Below are 16,704 nucleotides of genomic sequence, written 5' to 3' on the forward strand. Positions count from 1 at the left end.
AGACAAAAAAAAAAAAAAAAAAAAAAAAAATGATTACCTTTCCAACTATCTGCTGATTCTGATACCAAAATTTAAGTTTTTATCATGAAGAGGACTGACTATAGGGTCACTAAGGTTTTCAATGATAGATCATGATTCCGTCTGTTTAAATCGTTTAACCCCAAGGGGAAATTACAATTAACTTAGAATAACTTAGAACAATCTTACTACAATCCTAACTTTATCATGCAATCAATTATTACATCTTATTACGTAGGTACTGCACTTTGTCGTGAAACAATAAATCTATTACCTAATTATTGAATATACATACCTACGTTCTATGTACATAATTAGCTATGTATAAATAAAAATACCTATAGGTAACTACCTGGTATCCTATAGGTGAATTCCTACAGTATAAATGACATGTGTCAATTCTGATTGAATTGCTTCCTTGTAATCTTGATTAGATCGTTTTACTTTATTCTCATTTTTCTTTCCATCGTTTTCATAAAAGCTATGCTTTACATGGTAAATGAGTTAGTTACCACAAGTTCCTCTACTGATTTAAGAGGGTGTTGGAATGCTATATTAAAGTGTCCAGGTTCCTGATGTAGAGTTCCGGAACCCAGTCACTCAATTGAGCCTCCGGCACCGGTTTTTTTTTTTTTTTTTTCTTCTTCTTCTTCTTTCTCAGTTTATCTTTTAGTCTCATTGCTTCAATTAAAAAATTTAATACTTAGTAGGTTGGTATAATGATATACTTACTTAAGTATTAAATAACAAGGTTTGTGCCTATAAATGATACTGAACTTGTAGGCACATAGGCACAAGTAATGCCAAGCTGTGGGTTGTGGGATCCTATATCAATGATGTACAATACGGGAATACGGCTCTCAGCAGACTTGATTTACATTAGACGAAAGTACTGCTATATTCTAACGGTAGATGGATGCACCACATAATAATCATACCAATGGCAATTACTAATTGCTTATCATTATTAAACCACACTTGGAAAAACTGCACGCGAACCTGATTACTTGCTGCTAATATCTTCCGAATGGTTCCTCTTAGGCCTTCCTGAGGTTCCTCTGATTTATTAAGACATCTGTGGTTCCAAAGGATGAGCACGTTGCCAATTTCAAGTATTGTTGGGTACCCATACATTGTACCTGGGAAAATCTTACCCACTCTTTAAAGTAGTTAGGTACCTACAAAAAAAAAATCCGTTGTTTTAGAATTGTTGGCAACAATGTAATCCAAGTTATCCAAGATTGCTAATCTTTCTTAACATGTATATTGTGTATGTGTATTCCTCATGAATTTGTAGTTTACTCTTTGAAAAAACTATATTTACAATATTATTCCTTCGTATAAGCCGTATAAGGTAATCGTAGGCACTAATTGGAGAGTCTATGGAGCCTCTCTCAACCATCAGATAATTCAAGAGCGTCTGATCCCATCCAAGCAATGATAATTACAGGTGCCTAATACCTACCTACTTGTTAATTCAATGTAGCTCACATAGGCATTACAATTAAATTAATAAATTCAATATCAAGCTGAGAAGTTACAATTTATAAATTCAATATCAAACTACTTACTACAGGTTACAGGCACTTCATAATTCAAACATCATAGGCGCTTTGTAGTTCAAAAGCAATTAAATTACCTACTTATTACTTCAAAAGCACTTAAATTATTAATACAAAAGATTGAATTATTAATACTCAAGATGTGTGACGTCACACGTAACGGTTTTCAGCAACTCAAGTTCACAAGACATGGTTCATGGTTTGGTCAGCCTAGAGCCGAACCCATTATATCTAAACCTCAAAATTGTACATGGCGACGTGACAATGCAGAAAACCAAAGTGGCATTGTTTGGCTTGAGAAGTGGAACTTGGTGATACCTAGATATGTAGTGGATATCTACTACCTACTGTGAGGAAATAGGAACACCTGAAACTCTGCGCGATTTTAATGAGAGAAAACCCAGTCATCTACTCATTAAAATTGGCACATTGCAATTTATTTGAGCCCAAACTTCCTATGTTATAAAAGATGTGAATAAAAAGTTAGGTGTTAATTTAAAATAGTGATGAATATGAACACTCTCTGCCTCTTATTTTGCCTGATAACTAGGGAAAACAACATTGAAAATTGGAAGTTAACCTTATTAAGGACTTTAAGTTAGAACGGTAGCGCTCTGCGCCGCCAAGTCAAGATTTGACAGAGATTGAAAAACTAAATTATTAATATCAATATGTAGTAGGTACCTACCTAATAATAGGTCTACTAAACACTTTTGTTCTCATTTGGTATAGAAGTAGACCAAATTTTGCTGATGTCATAACCTTCTAATTAACTGTAATAGTCATAATCAAATAAACTTTACTGACCATTACAACCGTGAGGCCGTACCCTCCACCCATAAGGTTTTTAAGTTTCCATCATCATGACCATAGCCACCAATATGCATATTGAGGAATGGTTCTACTTTTAGTTCTTTATTCCCGTCTGAACACGGGAAAAAGCGAAGAAGAATAAGCAGACTTGGCGCTGTGGACCTGGACAGATTATGATAAAGCATTGTCCGCCGTCCGTCTTGTCTTAAAGTGGAGGTCAAAAGCCACCCTGTATGGGCCAATATTTATTCAATGGCAATGGCACCTGTTCTGGCAGAGAAGATATTGATTGTGCTGAGAAACAATCATTACTTCCTCAAAGTATACAGTGAGTTATAGCTCGTAAACCTAATGGTTCGGTGATCTAGATTCTGTGCTTAGCCACTTAGCCTACCCTCAGAACTATTCATCCAAAACAACACTTATATCAAATTATCACATACTCACTAACGTTATCAAAACCTCACTTACACTTGCCAGTCAAGGCCATTTTCGTATCTTAGGCTTCTTAGAGAGAAGGATTACGAGTAGGTATAGTAGGTAAGCAAAACAAAGGAAAAATTAAGAAAATCGAAAGAAAACCATTGGTTCTTATAAGTGGATTGGTGGAAAACAGAAGAATATTCACTATTCATAATCACTTTTGCTCTGCGAGTATAATACAAAAGATTATTCAATAGAAAAAGTAAGAGATTATCAAAAAGTAGCCAAATGAGTGACCTCAAACAAAATATACAAAGGTTTGGTCCAACTAATTTCTCAAACGAAACCATTGGCTATTGCCCCAAGATCTCTGTGTGCATTGTTTTTACAGGCGGAAAATTATGTAATTTCTCGTAATAGAAACAAATTACAAAGAGCAAAGATTTCCTTTAATGTGATAAGTGGGCGGCAAAACCTACGGTCCACGCACGCCACAAATCCAAACACCCAACAGTTAGACCTAATTAGAGCTGACTGCAAGTGTGATTATCGTATTAGCAAACCAGAGGTTGTTACTTCATAATATCTCTGAGCAATTCCATTGGTCACTTGCCAGAGCTCACGACATTGTTTATTTTGCTACTAAATCAAAATAATAATAGAATCCGGACGCCCAGACTAAGCCGGCTTACCAAAGTGGTTGAAGAATTATTTGTTCATGGAATGTAATGATTTGCTCTGGAACTATTAACAAATAGAATGCTAGAAAAGATGGAATGGAATGTAAGATCGATTGTCTTCGTGATGACCAAGGGATCAATCGAAAAATCAATTTATGCGAGTGAAGTATGCACAGATAAACTTGAAGAGGATGAAGATGAAAAGAAAAGATGTCTAGAACTTTTGAAAGAACAATTTCAAATTATAACGCAAGTGTGATTATCGTATTAGCAAACCAGAGGTTGTTACTTCATAATATCTCTGAGCAATTCCATTGGTCACTTGCCAGAGCTCACGACATTGTTTATTTTGCTACTAAATCAAAATAATAATAGAATCCGGACGCCCCTATCGTATTAGCAAACCAGAGGTTGTTACTTCATAATCTTTCTGAGCAATTCCATTGGTCACTTGCCAGAGCTCACGACATTGTTTATTTTGCTACTAAATCAAAATAATAATAGAATCCGGACGCCCAGACTAAGCCGGCTTAGCAAAGTGGTTGAAGAATTATTTGTTCATGGAATGTAATGATTTGCTCTGGAACTATTAAGAAATAGAATGCTAGAAAAGATGGAATGGAATGTAAGATCGATTGTCTTCGTGATGACCAAGGGATCAATCGAAAAATCAATTTATGCGAACTTTCGATGGTATAATAGGAAGAGGAACTGCTATCACATCACATTAGGTGGGAACTGTTCCCACTGGCAAAATAATCCACGGTACTCTACGTACATATTCTGTCATATTACAGATAAACTACTATAACATAACCAAACCAATGACTGCTGAAACCCTCCAAGATAACCAAACCCATATAGCCCATATATATTCTGTCGATCTGTCATATTACAGATAAACTACTATAACATAACCAAACCAATGACTGCTGAAACCCTCCAAGATAACCAAACCCATATAGCCCATATCACATCACATTAGGTGGGAACTGTTCCAACTGGCAAAATAATCCACGGTACTCTAACGTATATATTCTGTCGATCTGTTGTCATATTACAGATAAACTACTATAACATAACCAAACCAATGACTGCTGAAACCCTCCAAGATAACCAAACCCATATAGCCCATACCTAGCTCCTAGCCATCAGAAGATTCAGAAGGTGCTTCACTATCACTGTCCTATCCTCTATGACAAATTTGAACGATTCAAAGAATTCGCCATAAGTGATCTTGGCCAAGACGAATCTTGGTGTGGCAAAGTGACGTAGGTTGATCTGTCTGTTGAACTATCTGGTGTGAAGACTTTCTTCTTTACTGTTGTCAGTTTATTCATTAGCAATTCCAATGACACAGATTCTTTCCTAGCAGCATCACCTTCACCTTTTACATCCAGATGAATCATAGGAGAGTCACTGAATAAGAGACCAGAGACCTCTATTCTGCGTTGTGTCTGAGCATAAAGTCATTACATAAAACTTCGTGACTGAGGTCTTGATTAACCCATTTCGCTCTAAAATTGTGTAATCCTTTCGGTTGCAATGAGTCGAAAGTGGCGACAAAAAAATTAAAGTCAAAGGACCCAGATATTGAACAGAGAGAGCTGGAGAAGTGTAAAGGGGAAATGCCTACCTCAAAGGTTTAAAAACCTCTGAAAATAACTTTACCTCTTGGGGAAAATCTCGGCCATACCCACGGGGAATGGGGTTATAAAATCATGAATGTTATATGGTCACATCCACCAATAGGAGCATAGTACACATGCTGAATTGCAGAATCAGTGAAAGGTACAACATGTCCCCAGTCTTGTGACACTTTGAAAATCGGAAGGCTAATGTTGACAAATTATTTTCTATACCTACCTATCTACTTACTTGTATACCTAGGTACTAGAAATCATGAAATCGAGATTTATAGATTTTCAGACAAATAAATGAAGAATGTATGAAATTTTTATGAATCATGCACATGTGAGTGAAATGAAGAAAATAATGAAAATAATAAAAATTACTTCAGACAGTGCTGGACTCAAGCAGTCTGCTCGAGGGTTTAGAACTCGAGGTCTACCGACTTTTGGCTAACAGACGGGACGTTGAATTAGAAGAAATTGGGATTGATACAGGAAGAGTATTAGACAGTCAGGCTAACAAAGCGGTCATAAAAATGGCAAGACCATTATTTTTACAAAAGACTAATAGGACATGTCGCGTCGCAGGTGAAAATCTCACAGGTAAAACCAGGAAGTAGTGACTATGACGGATTACTTGGAGGTTATTTTCCTCCACCTCATTTCACTGGAGACATTGTAGTGACGATTAGTGGTACACCTATTCATTAAGGTTTTTATTGCTCACATTTTTCCATTATGACTTTATTATTCATTGGCAAATTCCTCGGCTAATACATTAACCACAAGTCACAATGTAAGAGACCAGAGACCTCTATTCTGCGTTGTGTCTGAGTATAAAGTCATTACATAAAACTTCGTGACTGAGGTCTTGATTAACCCATTTCGCTCTGAAATTGTGTAATCCTTTCGGTTGCAATGAGTCGAAAGTGGCGACAAAAAAATTAAAGTCAAAGGACCCAGATATTGAACAGAGAGAGCTGGAGAAGTGTAAAGGGGAAATGCCTACCTCAAAGGTTTAAAAACCTCTGAAAATAACTTTACCTCTTGGGGAAAATCTCGGCCATACCCACGGGGAATGGGGTTATAAAATCATGAATGTTATATGGTCACATCCACCAATAGGAGCATAGTACACATGCTGAATTGCAGAATCAGTGAAAGGTACAACATGTCCCCAGTCTTGTGACACTTTGAAAATCGGAAGGCTAATGTTGACAAATTATTTTCTATACCTACCTATCTACTTACTTGTATACCTAGGTACTAGAAATCATGAAATCGAGATTTATAGATTTTCAGACAAATAAATGAAGAATGTATGAAATTTTTATGAATCATGCACATGTGAGTGAAATGAAGAAAATAATGAAAATAATAAAAATTACTTCAGACAGTGCTGGACTCAAGCAGTCTGCTCGAGGGTTTAGAACTCGAGGTCTACCGACTTTTGGCTAACAGACGGGACGTTGAATTAGAAGAAATTGGGATTGATACAGGAAGAGTATTAGACAGTCAGGCTAACAAAGCGGTCATAAAAATGGCAAGACCATTATTTTTACAAAAGACTAATAGGACATGTCGCGTCGCAGGTGAAAATCTCCAGCAAGAAAAGACAAAAGTAGCGTTATCTAAACAAAAGAAAAGTTGAGCCGTTAATTTAGTTTCTTATCCTCATTGTTTGGACAACAATTAGAGAAGAATGCACGCCAGATAGAAAGAAGAGATAGTTTGCCAAAGAATGTGCTATGCTATGTATACAGGGTGTCCCGCGAACGACTGTACAACGCTTGAGGGTTGATGCAGGACCTAAAGGGCTACCAGAAAAAGCTATCTGGACAGATCCGATTTTCAACAGGGGCGGAGTTATGAAGGATTTTCTGTTTTTCAACATTTTTCATACCTTGTCCCCTTAAAACCCCTTTATCTCTTGAACCAATAAAGATAATAAAAAACTGATTGCACCATTGAAAAGAACACAAAATTTACTAAAAGAAAAGATTCCCTGTTTTGGTAAAACCCTCCCTCAAACACAACCAAAAGCTTGAGAAAAAGATTTTTTTGTATCTCTTTAAAAACTACCATTTTTTCAATTCGATTTTTCTTCAAGTTTCCACTGAATTTGAGATCAACTACCTCGATACCTACATACGAGTAATGAGCCAATGAATACCCGGTGAGTCTTGTAATACTTAGTAAGTACTTATAGTAGATTTAAGTACTTGTAGCATCTTCTTGAGGTTCCTCTGATTTATTAAGACATCTGTGGTTCCAAAGGATGAGCACGTTGCCAATTTCAAGTATTGTTGGGTACCCATACATTGTACCTGGGTAAATCTTACCCACTCTTTAAAGTAGGTAGGTACCTACAAAAAAAAAAAAAAAAAAAAAAAAAAACTAAATTTGAACCATTCAAAGAATTCGCCATAAGTGATCTTGGCCAAGACAAATCTTGGTGTGGCACAGTGACGTAGGACGGTCTGTCTGTTGAATCAGCTATGGTGTGAAGACTTTCTTCTTTACTGTTGTCAGTTTGTTCATTAGCAATTCCAATGACACAGATTCTTTCCTAGCAGCATCACCTTCACCTTTTACATCCATCCAGATGAATCATAGGAGAGTCACTGATCCCAGAATCGTGTTTGGAATTATGAGTCAAATATTGGATCATCTTTATGTGTGAGAGACTGATCCCAGAATCGTGTTTGGAATTATGAGTCAAATATTGGATCATCTTTATGTGTGAGAGTGAGGGCGTGTCGACAGAAATCGACCATTTGGTAATAAAATAGATCGCTATGAAATCAACCAATTGATCTTATTCTTCCGTGGGTTCTATTATCATGAAATAGATGGATTAGAAATAGAAATCAATGGACTCATAAGAGTCATAAGAAATGATTGTCTGTTCCCAATACTGTTAAGAAAATTGACTTTTGCGGCTCAGGATTAAGCCATACCATAAACGACGAAACTTACTGATGACACAAGTCAAAAGCGTTATTCGCTATTTCCTACTAGATTTTAACATTTCAAGGCCATCCAAAGGTGGTTAAAGGAGAGAGGAGGAAATTAAGAAATTTCTACACAGGTAATCCTATAAAAATTCCAAATTTACGACGTCCTATGATGGTACCTACGAATTTTCATGGTTTAACTTTAAGGTTTAAATTAATTACAAGTAATGTTCCAATTAGTATCTTATCTACCTTGGTAGAAGTATATCAAAGTTTCTGATATGATGTTGATTTGTTGAGGGAGGTGTTGAAGACAGATTCCCACACACAACTTCCACATGAGCTCTCATTTAATAGTGACGGAGTTCTAGTTTAAAGAAACCAGACCAGCCATTATTCACAGCAGAACGTTTGTCCATGGGTTTTAATAATACGGTTTATGCAAACCTATTTAGATTTTTGAGAGGAGAAAATATTTCTTTTGTTATCCTACATCAGCAATGGTGAGTTGGCTGTTTTTCTTCGAGAATTTCTGATTTCTGAATAAGAAATTACAACAGAAGGATTAAAAGACACCATAATCAAGGTAGTCCGGAGCCTTGCGGAAGACAAGTCACATGGTTAAATGGTTTGGCAGGAGATTGATGAGGTTTGAAATTTCCGCTAAGATAAACAAAGATCAGAGATAAATAACAAGCTTATTATCAGTGAGTGACCCTTCGGCTAAAGCCGAAATTCGCTTGTAACTAAAAAAAGCTTAAATTCGCTTGTAACTTGTAAGGATTTACGCGATTTGGTTGCATGTTAAGGTAGATACTCGCACATATGGAGCTCTTACTTTCGCTTATCTCAAGTTCAAAGTACGTGTTGAGTTTGTTCAACATAATCCCAAGAATATGTACCTACGTATGTATAAGATTTGTACTTTGTACATTTAGGTACCTATATTAAACTTGATGTCCTATTTGGACAGTCTAAATACGTACTAGACAAAAAAAAAAAAAAAAAAAAAAAAAAATTACTTTAAACAACGATTTCATGACTGTGTAGGAGTAATGCACTCTAAAGTCTTTTTAAACCACAGCTTTAATTAATCTCGTATTTTCTTCTTCTACTCCTTCTTTCCTCCTCTTCCTCTTACTCCCCCTCTCCCTCCTTCTTCCTCCTGATCCTATGCTACGTTCCCTGAAGATCATTTTCTAGTTTCATATTTTCTACAGTTCCACATTGAAAGAAATTGAAAGCATTGATAAAGTGAGGGTGCGGTCGACAATAGTCATAGCATTGGCGTTGCTCTTATGTCACAAAGTAATGTTTCATTAGTGAGAAGTGAGAACTAGTGACAAGTTTACCTACTATTAACTCCCACCAGATGGTGTGCTGATGCAACATCGTTACCGCCCAATAGCACCTCCCCCACATCAGCATCTGTACATCAATATGACTGTAATTTCAGCAAAATCTACACCGTGGGATCCTATATCAATGATGATGTACAATACGGGAATACGGCTCTCAGCAGACTTGATTTACATTAGACAAAAGTACTGCTATATTCTAACGGTAGATGGATGCACCACATTATAATCATACCAATGGCAATTACTAATTGCTTATCATTATTAAACCACACTTGGAAAAACTGCACGCGAACCTGATTACTTGCTGCTACCTAATGCACCTAACTCGCAGTTTCATTAGGATCTGTAACTATCTGAGTATCTTCTAATCTGGTATTGTTTCACAAGCCAGTGAGTTTTTCATATTTTTTTCTATTATTATCATTAGAAACGTCCAGTAAATTTCCTATGGTATCTAACAGTTTCTAGCGCTTGTTCACAAAGCTGGCATGACTTGTGCTTGCAGATAAAAATTGTAAGTTTAACATGCTGAAATAAATAGGACACACTTTCCATTATTATGCTCAGTTGTGATTTGTACAGTGTTTGATAAACATGTACAATTGTACAACCTACATGTTATACGCTTGTCACTCAGCGTGTTTTTTTTAAGCGTTCCCCTTGTATTCCAGTATAGATGGTACATGTGTGATACATGAGGTTAAAGTTGTCTACATTGAGATCTGGTGGACACCTCTTATGCATATATATATCTAGTGGAGGAGTGAGAGTAGTAACCACATTCTTTCGCTCAATGCATCTGGGAAATTGTGGAAATGACCAACGACGGAATGGACCAATGGGAACATAATTATCTACTTTATACTGTGAAATAGAAAAAAATGTACTTCTAACTAGTAATAGTAAGTAAGAAGTATTGTCCCTGGACTGTTTCTAGCATTTCCTACACTCCTGCAACTCAACGTTACGAGGACAAACCAAATAACTCCAGAGTAACCCATAACTATACTCTTCCAACACTGTACCAAGTCATCTAGTCAAGTATGTACCTACCAGCTACCAAGTCAAGTACCAACAAGCATGTATGTAGGTAGCACATGATACTTTCTTTTCAATGAATCTAATATGAAAATATTTCAATATTCATGTGTTACGAATAGTATAAAAATAGCCTCTTAACAATCTAGTACAGTATAGGAAGTACAAGTATATATATAAATAGGTACCTAATTCTATAATAATCAGGCATAAATGGATCTTAATTTCATTATACGTGTTTCATTTGATATGAACTACATTTTCAATAAGTGTTTCATTATTGAGAGCATGAGGAAGAATAAGAAATTCATGGAGTGAATTAAAATAAAATAATTAATTTATAATTATTACAAAATATGTACACCTATCTACAAACATTGCAACATATTGTGTCCAGCAGTAACCTCCAATTCAGATTCGTTTGTGTTCGTTTAAGTTTCATGTTCGAATCCCATGACATTACCATCAAGGTGCTAGCAGGAATCAATTGTTGATTCCTTACAATTTTAGATTAACCAATTTGAGCTCTACGAATAGAACCAATTTGAACTTCAACCAAACTAGATTGGTTGAAGATTTGTCCACGTTATTTGTAATGTTGTGAATAGGTAGGAAGTTGGGAATGGGAACCTATCTCTGAAGGACAGTTTGACAGTGCTGATCTCTAGACCTATTCTACAATGCTAGACCACCGCAAAAACCGGTTCTGAATAAACCTCATAGAACGTCATCAAATCATGCCAAAACGCAACGACCAGAGATTAATTCGTTTAAGGTTCATCCCATGTTCGAATCCCATGACATTACCATCAAGGTGCTAGCAGGAATCACTTGTTGATTCCTTACAATTTTAGATTAACCAATTTGAGCTCTATGTATAGAACCAACTTCAACCAAACTAGATTTGTTGAGTATTTGTCCACGTTATGTGTGATGTTGTGAATAGGTAGGAAGTTGGGAATGGGAACCTATCTCTGAAGGACAGTTTGACAGTGCTGATCTCTAGACCTATTCTACAATGTCTTTTGCTAGATGACCAACTAATAGATCATGGATCAATACGTGAAACAGTTCATAGTGATCATTAGGTATCGACACTATCGACATTTTAAAGAGGACATACGAGATAGTATTAGAGGTGCTTTCAGTCTACAGTGAGACCTAGCTCTGAGAGTCAATGAGGCATATTTTACGTGATCCCAATGCCGATCACTAGCACACTACAAACCATTATCACGACCTATGTATTATTTTCCATCTCCTATATTTTGATTATTGTTGGACTTGGACTCAATTAATTTAAATCGATGGTACTGGATATACTGGAGCGATATACTGAATGGTACAGAATAGGAAGGAAAGGCTTTCAATGTGCTGTTTTTCCTTTCTCTTGGAAAATAGAATGAAATGGAGATGGAAGTCAAAGGATTTGACCAACTAGGACTTTATCTTAGCAACTTGTGGGTGCGGCTTATTTCTACTTTGGTATTTCGAAAGAGCTTGAATGTGATTAGAAAGTGTGTATAATTATGATCTTGGCAATGGAAGCTTCACCCATAAGGTTTTTAAGTTTCCATCATCATGACCATAGCCACCAATATGCATATTGAGGAATGATTCTACTTTCAGTTCTTTATTCCCGTCTGAACACGGGAAAAAGCGAAGAAGAATAAGCAGACTTGGCGTTGTGGACCTGGACAGATTAACATAAAGCATTGTCCGCCGTCCGTCTTGTCTTAAAGTGGAGGTCAAAAGCCACCCTGTATGGGCCAATATTCATTCAATGGCAATGGCACCTGTACTGGCAGAGAAGATATCGATTGTGCCGAGAAAACAGTCATTACTTCCTCAAAGTATACAGTGAGTTATAGCTCGTAAACCTAATGGTTCGGTGATCTAGATTCTGTGCTTAGCCACTTAGCCTACACAAGCGTGATGTGTGACGTCACACGTAACGGTTTTCAGCAACTCAAGCTCTCAAGACATGGTTTATGGTTTGGTCAGCCTAGAGCCGAACCCATTATGTCTAAACCTCAAAATTGTATATGGCGACGTGACAATGCACAGACCAAAGTGGCATTGTTCGGCTTGAGAAGTGGAACTTGTTGATACCTAGAAGCAACCTACTGTGAGGAAATAGGAACACCTGAAACTCTGCGCGATTTTAATGAGAGAAAACCCAGTCATCTATTCATTAAAATTGGCACATTGCAATTTATTTGAGACCAAACTTCCTATGTTATAAAAGATGTGAATAAAAAGTTAGGTGTTAATTTAAAATAGTGATGAATATGAGCCTCTTATTTTGTTTATTTTGCCTGATAACTAAGGAAAACAACATTGAAAATTGGAAGTTAACCTTATTAAGGACCTTAAGTAGAACGGTAGCGCCCTGCGCCGCCAATTCAAGATTTGACAGAGATTAAAAAACTAAATTATTAATCTCAATATGTAGTAGGTACCTACCTAATAATAGGTCTACTAAACACTTTTGTTCTCATTTGGTATAGAAGTAGACCAAAATTTGCTGATGTCATAACCTTCTAATTAACTGTAATAGTCATAATCAAATAAACTTTACTGACCATTACAACCGTGAGGCCGTAGCCTCAGAACTATTCATCCAAAACAACACTTATATCAAATTATCACATACTCACTAGCATTATCAAAACCTCACTTACACTTGCCAGCCAAGGCCATTTTCGTATCTTAGGCTTCTTAGAGAGGAGGATTACGAGTATAGTAGGTAAACAAAACAAAGGAAAATATAAGAAAATCGAAAGAAAATTATTGGTTTTTATAAGTGGATTGGTGGAAAACAGAAGAATATCCACTATTCATAATCACTTTTGCTCTGCGAGTACCTAATACAAAAGATTATTCAATAGAAAAAGTAAGAGATTATCAAAAAGTAGCCAAATGCAGTACTGCAAACAAAATTACAATTGTACAACCTACATGTTATACGCTTGTCACTCAGCGTGTTTTTTTTAAGCGTTCCCCTTGTATTCCAGTATAGATGGTACATGTGTGATACATGAGGTTAAAGTTGTCTACATTGAGATCTGGTGGACACCTCTTATGCATATATATATCTAGTGGAGGAGTGAGAGTAGTAACCACATTCTTTCGCTCAATGCATCTGGGAAATTGTGGAAATGACCAACGACGGAATGGACCAATGGGAACATAATTATCTACTTTATACTGTGAAATAGAAAAAAATGTACTTCTAACTAGTAATAGTAAGTAAGAAGTATTGTCCCTGGACTGTTTCTAGCATTTCCTACACTCCTGCAACTCAACGTTACGAGGACAAACCAAATAACTCCAGAGTAACCCATAACTATACTCTTCCAACACTGTACCAAGTCATCAGGTCAAGTATGTACCTACCAGCTACCAAGTGAAGTACCAACAAGCATGTATGTAGGTAGCACATGATACTTTCTTTTCAATGAATCTAATTAGTCAAGTATGTACCTACCAGCTACCAAGTCAAGTACCAACAAGCATGTATGTAGGTAGCACATGATACTTTCTTTTCAATGAATCTAATATGAAAATATTTCAATATTCATGTGTTACGAATAGTATAAAAATAGCCTCTTAACAATCTAGTACAGTATAGGAAGTACAAGTATATATATAAATAGGTACCTAATTCTATAATAATCAGGCATAAATGGATCTTAATTTCATTATACGTGTTTCATTTGATATGAACTACATTTTCAATAAGTGTTTCATTATTGAGAGCATGAGGAAGAATAAGAAATTCATGGAGTGAATTAAAATAAAATAATTAATTTAATTAGAAGAAATAATAATGACCATGTGCCAGATTTTCTAACTGTACCTTGGTATCTCGTATGGAAACTGGTCCTACGACTCAAGTGAAAATAAGTGCCAAGAAACTCACAATTACAATTTAAATTATTATAGGCAATACTAAAATAGCAGAACTGGATTTATTTTAGACTATATCTCAGAAAAGGATTAAATTTCGAGTTATGTTATATTAGGCAGTAGGCACATTTAAAAACAATTAACTAAAAAGAAAAAACAACCGATGGATGTTCCAAGATCCCTAAGCTTAAAACCGTTCATACTCCAAAATCAACATGACAAACCTGACATTTACCAGAGAAACTCATCAAAACCTTTCAAGATTCTGTAAATATTTCACGAGATAATCATAATATTGATCCACCCACAATTGGTGATTCTCATGAATTTTTTTTATTATCTCAGAAAAAACTATAAAAATTAAAAAAAATATTGAGACTAAAACGAAGAAAATTACTAGACCACCGCAAAAACCGGTTCTGAATAAACCTCATAGAACGTCATCAAATCATGCCAAAACGCAACGACCAGAGATTATGAAGGTGTCCTTCGAGTTGGAGATCTCGGTGGAATTGGAACAATGGTGTAGATCAACGATTCCCAAACTGGGGGAATGCTTACCCCTGGGGGTACGCGAGAGACCCCCCGGGGTATGCAAAAAAAATGTATAATGGCGGACAAAAGCAAATTTTGACAGCTTATAAGTGCAGTACCGTCCAAAAAAGTACTGAATTTTGACCTCAAGGTACCTACCTACTGAATTAATGGTGGCGGGAGTTCGTGAGATTAAATCCTGGTACCCAAGGGGTGCGCGGGCTAAGAAAAGGTTGAAAACCGCTGGTGTAGAGAGTGTAGACCTACTCTACAGTGTAGAGGCAAGACACGACCTAAGCACAGGCAAAGTTCTGGCCGAGTAATTTTCTTCATTTGTGTCCTTCCAGAATCGCTCAACCTTTCCATTCACGAAATCACAACGGAGTCTGCTGGCGGCATCACTTTAGTTAACTATAATAGAGAAATCTCTCTGTATACCCATCCATTTGTCACTAGGCCACTATAAGTATCGGTACCAATAATGTGACTAAGTCTCAACTTTCAGAATATCATGGAGTATGGAGTCAAACAAATACACACACAGTCCTCGCAAAGTACCTAGTTAATATGCCTCGTGTATGGAACGGAATTTCTGTCGAGTGCAAATTTGTTGCTCTCAGAGAAGGAGAAGTTCCTATACCTCTAAATTTAGACCTCGATTGGACGCGAATACAGTTATGTAGGATGAGCTGCCCGAGGCAAACCAAATTGTGTAATGGCGGACAAAAGCAAATTTTGACAGCTTATGAGTGCAGTACCGTCCAAAAAAGTACTGAATTTTGACCTCAAGGTACCTAACCTACTGAATTAATGGTGGCGGGAGTTCGTGAGATTAAATCCGGGTACCCAAGGGGAACGCGGGCTAAAATTGGTTGAAAACCGCTGGTGTAGAGAGTGTAGACCTACTCTACAGTGTAGAGGCAAGACACGACCTAAGCACAGGCAAAGTTCTGGCCGAGCTTCACTATCACTATCCTATCCTCTATGACAAATTTGAACCATTCAAAGAATTCGCCATAAGTGATCTTGGCCAAGACGAATCTTGGTGTGGCACAGTGACGTAGGTCGATCTGTCTGTTGAACTATCTGGTGTGAAGACTTTCTTCTTTAACTGTTGTTGTCAGTTTGTTCATTAGCAATTCCAATGACACAGATTCTTTCCTAGCAGCATCACCTTCACCTTTTACATCCAGATGAATCATAGGAGAGTCCGAGAGTCACTGATCTCAGAGTCGTGCAATTATGAGTCAAATATCGGATCATCTCTATGTGTGAGTGTGAGGGCGTATGGAAATACCAACAGAAATCGAAATATAAGACAGACATCGAAATACCAACTTGTTAATAAAATGGATCGATATGAAATCAATCAAATGATCTCATTCTTCCGCGGGCTCTATTATCATGAAATAGATGGATTAGAAATAGAAATCAATGGACTCATAAGAGTCATAAGAAATGATTGTCTGTTCCCAATACTGTTAAAAGCTTCACAGAAAATTGACTTTTGCGGCTCAGGATTAAGCCATACCATAAAGACGAAACTTACTGATGACACAAGTCAAAAGCGTTATTCGCTATTTCCTACTAGATTTTAACATTTCAAGGCCATCCAAAGGTAGTTAAAGGAGAGAGGAGGAAATTAAGAAATTTCTACACAGGTAATCCTATAAAAATTCCAAATTTATGGTACGAATTTTCATGGTTTAACTTTAAGGTTTAAATTAATTACAAGTAAAGTTCCAATTAGTATCTACCTTGGTAGAAGTATATCA

At 36.6% G+C, this 16,704-nt stretch overlaps 1 protein-coding gene across 1 annotated transcript in view; it reads right to left on the reverse strand.

Moving 5' to 3' along the window:
* The window catches only part of LOC103507945, a 93,448-nt gene that overhangs the window by 49,771 nt on the left and 26,973 nt on the right, over window positions 1-16,704 (reverse strand). The window lies entirely within an intron of this gene.

Source organism: Diaphorina citri, unplaced genomic scaffold (genome assembly GCF_000475195.1).
Source record: "Diaphorina citri unplaced genomic scaffold, Diaci psyllid genome assembly version 1.1 scaffold354, whole genome shotgun sequence".
Lineage (NCBI taxonomy): Eukaryota > Metazoa > Arthropoda > Insecta > Hemiptera > Psyllidae > Diaphorina > Diaphorina citri.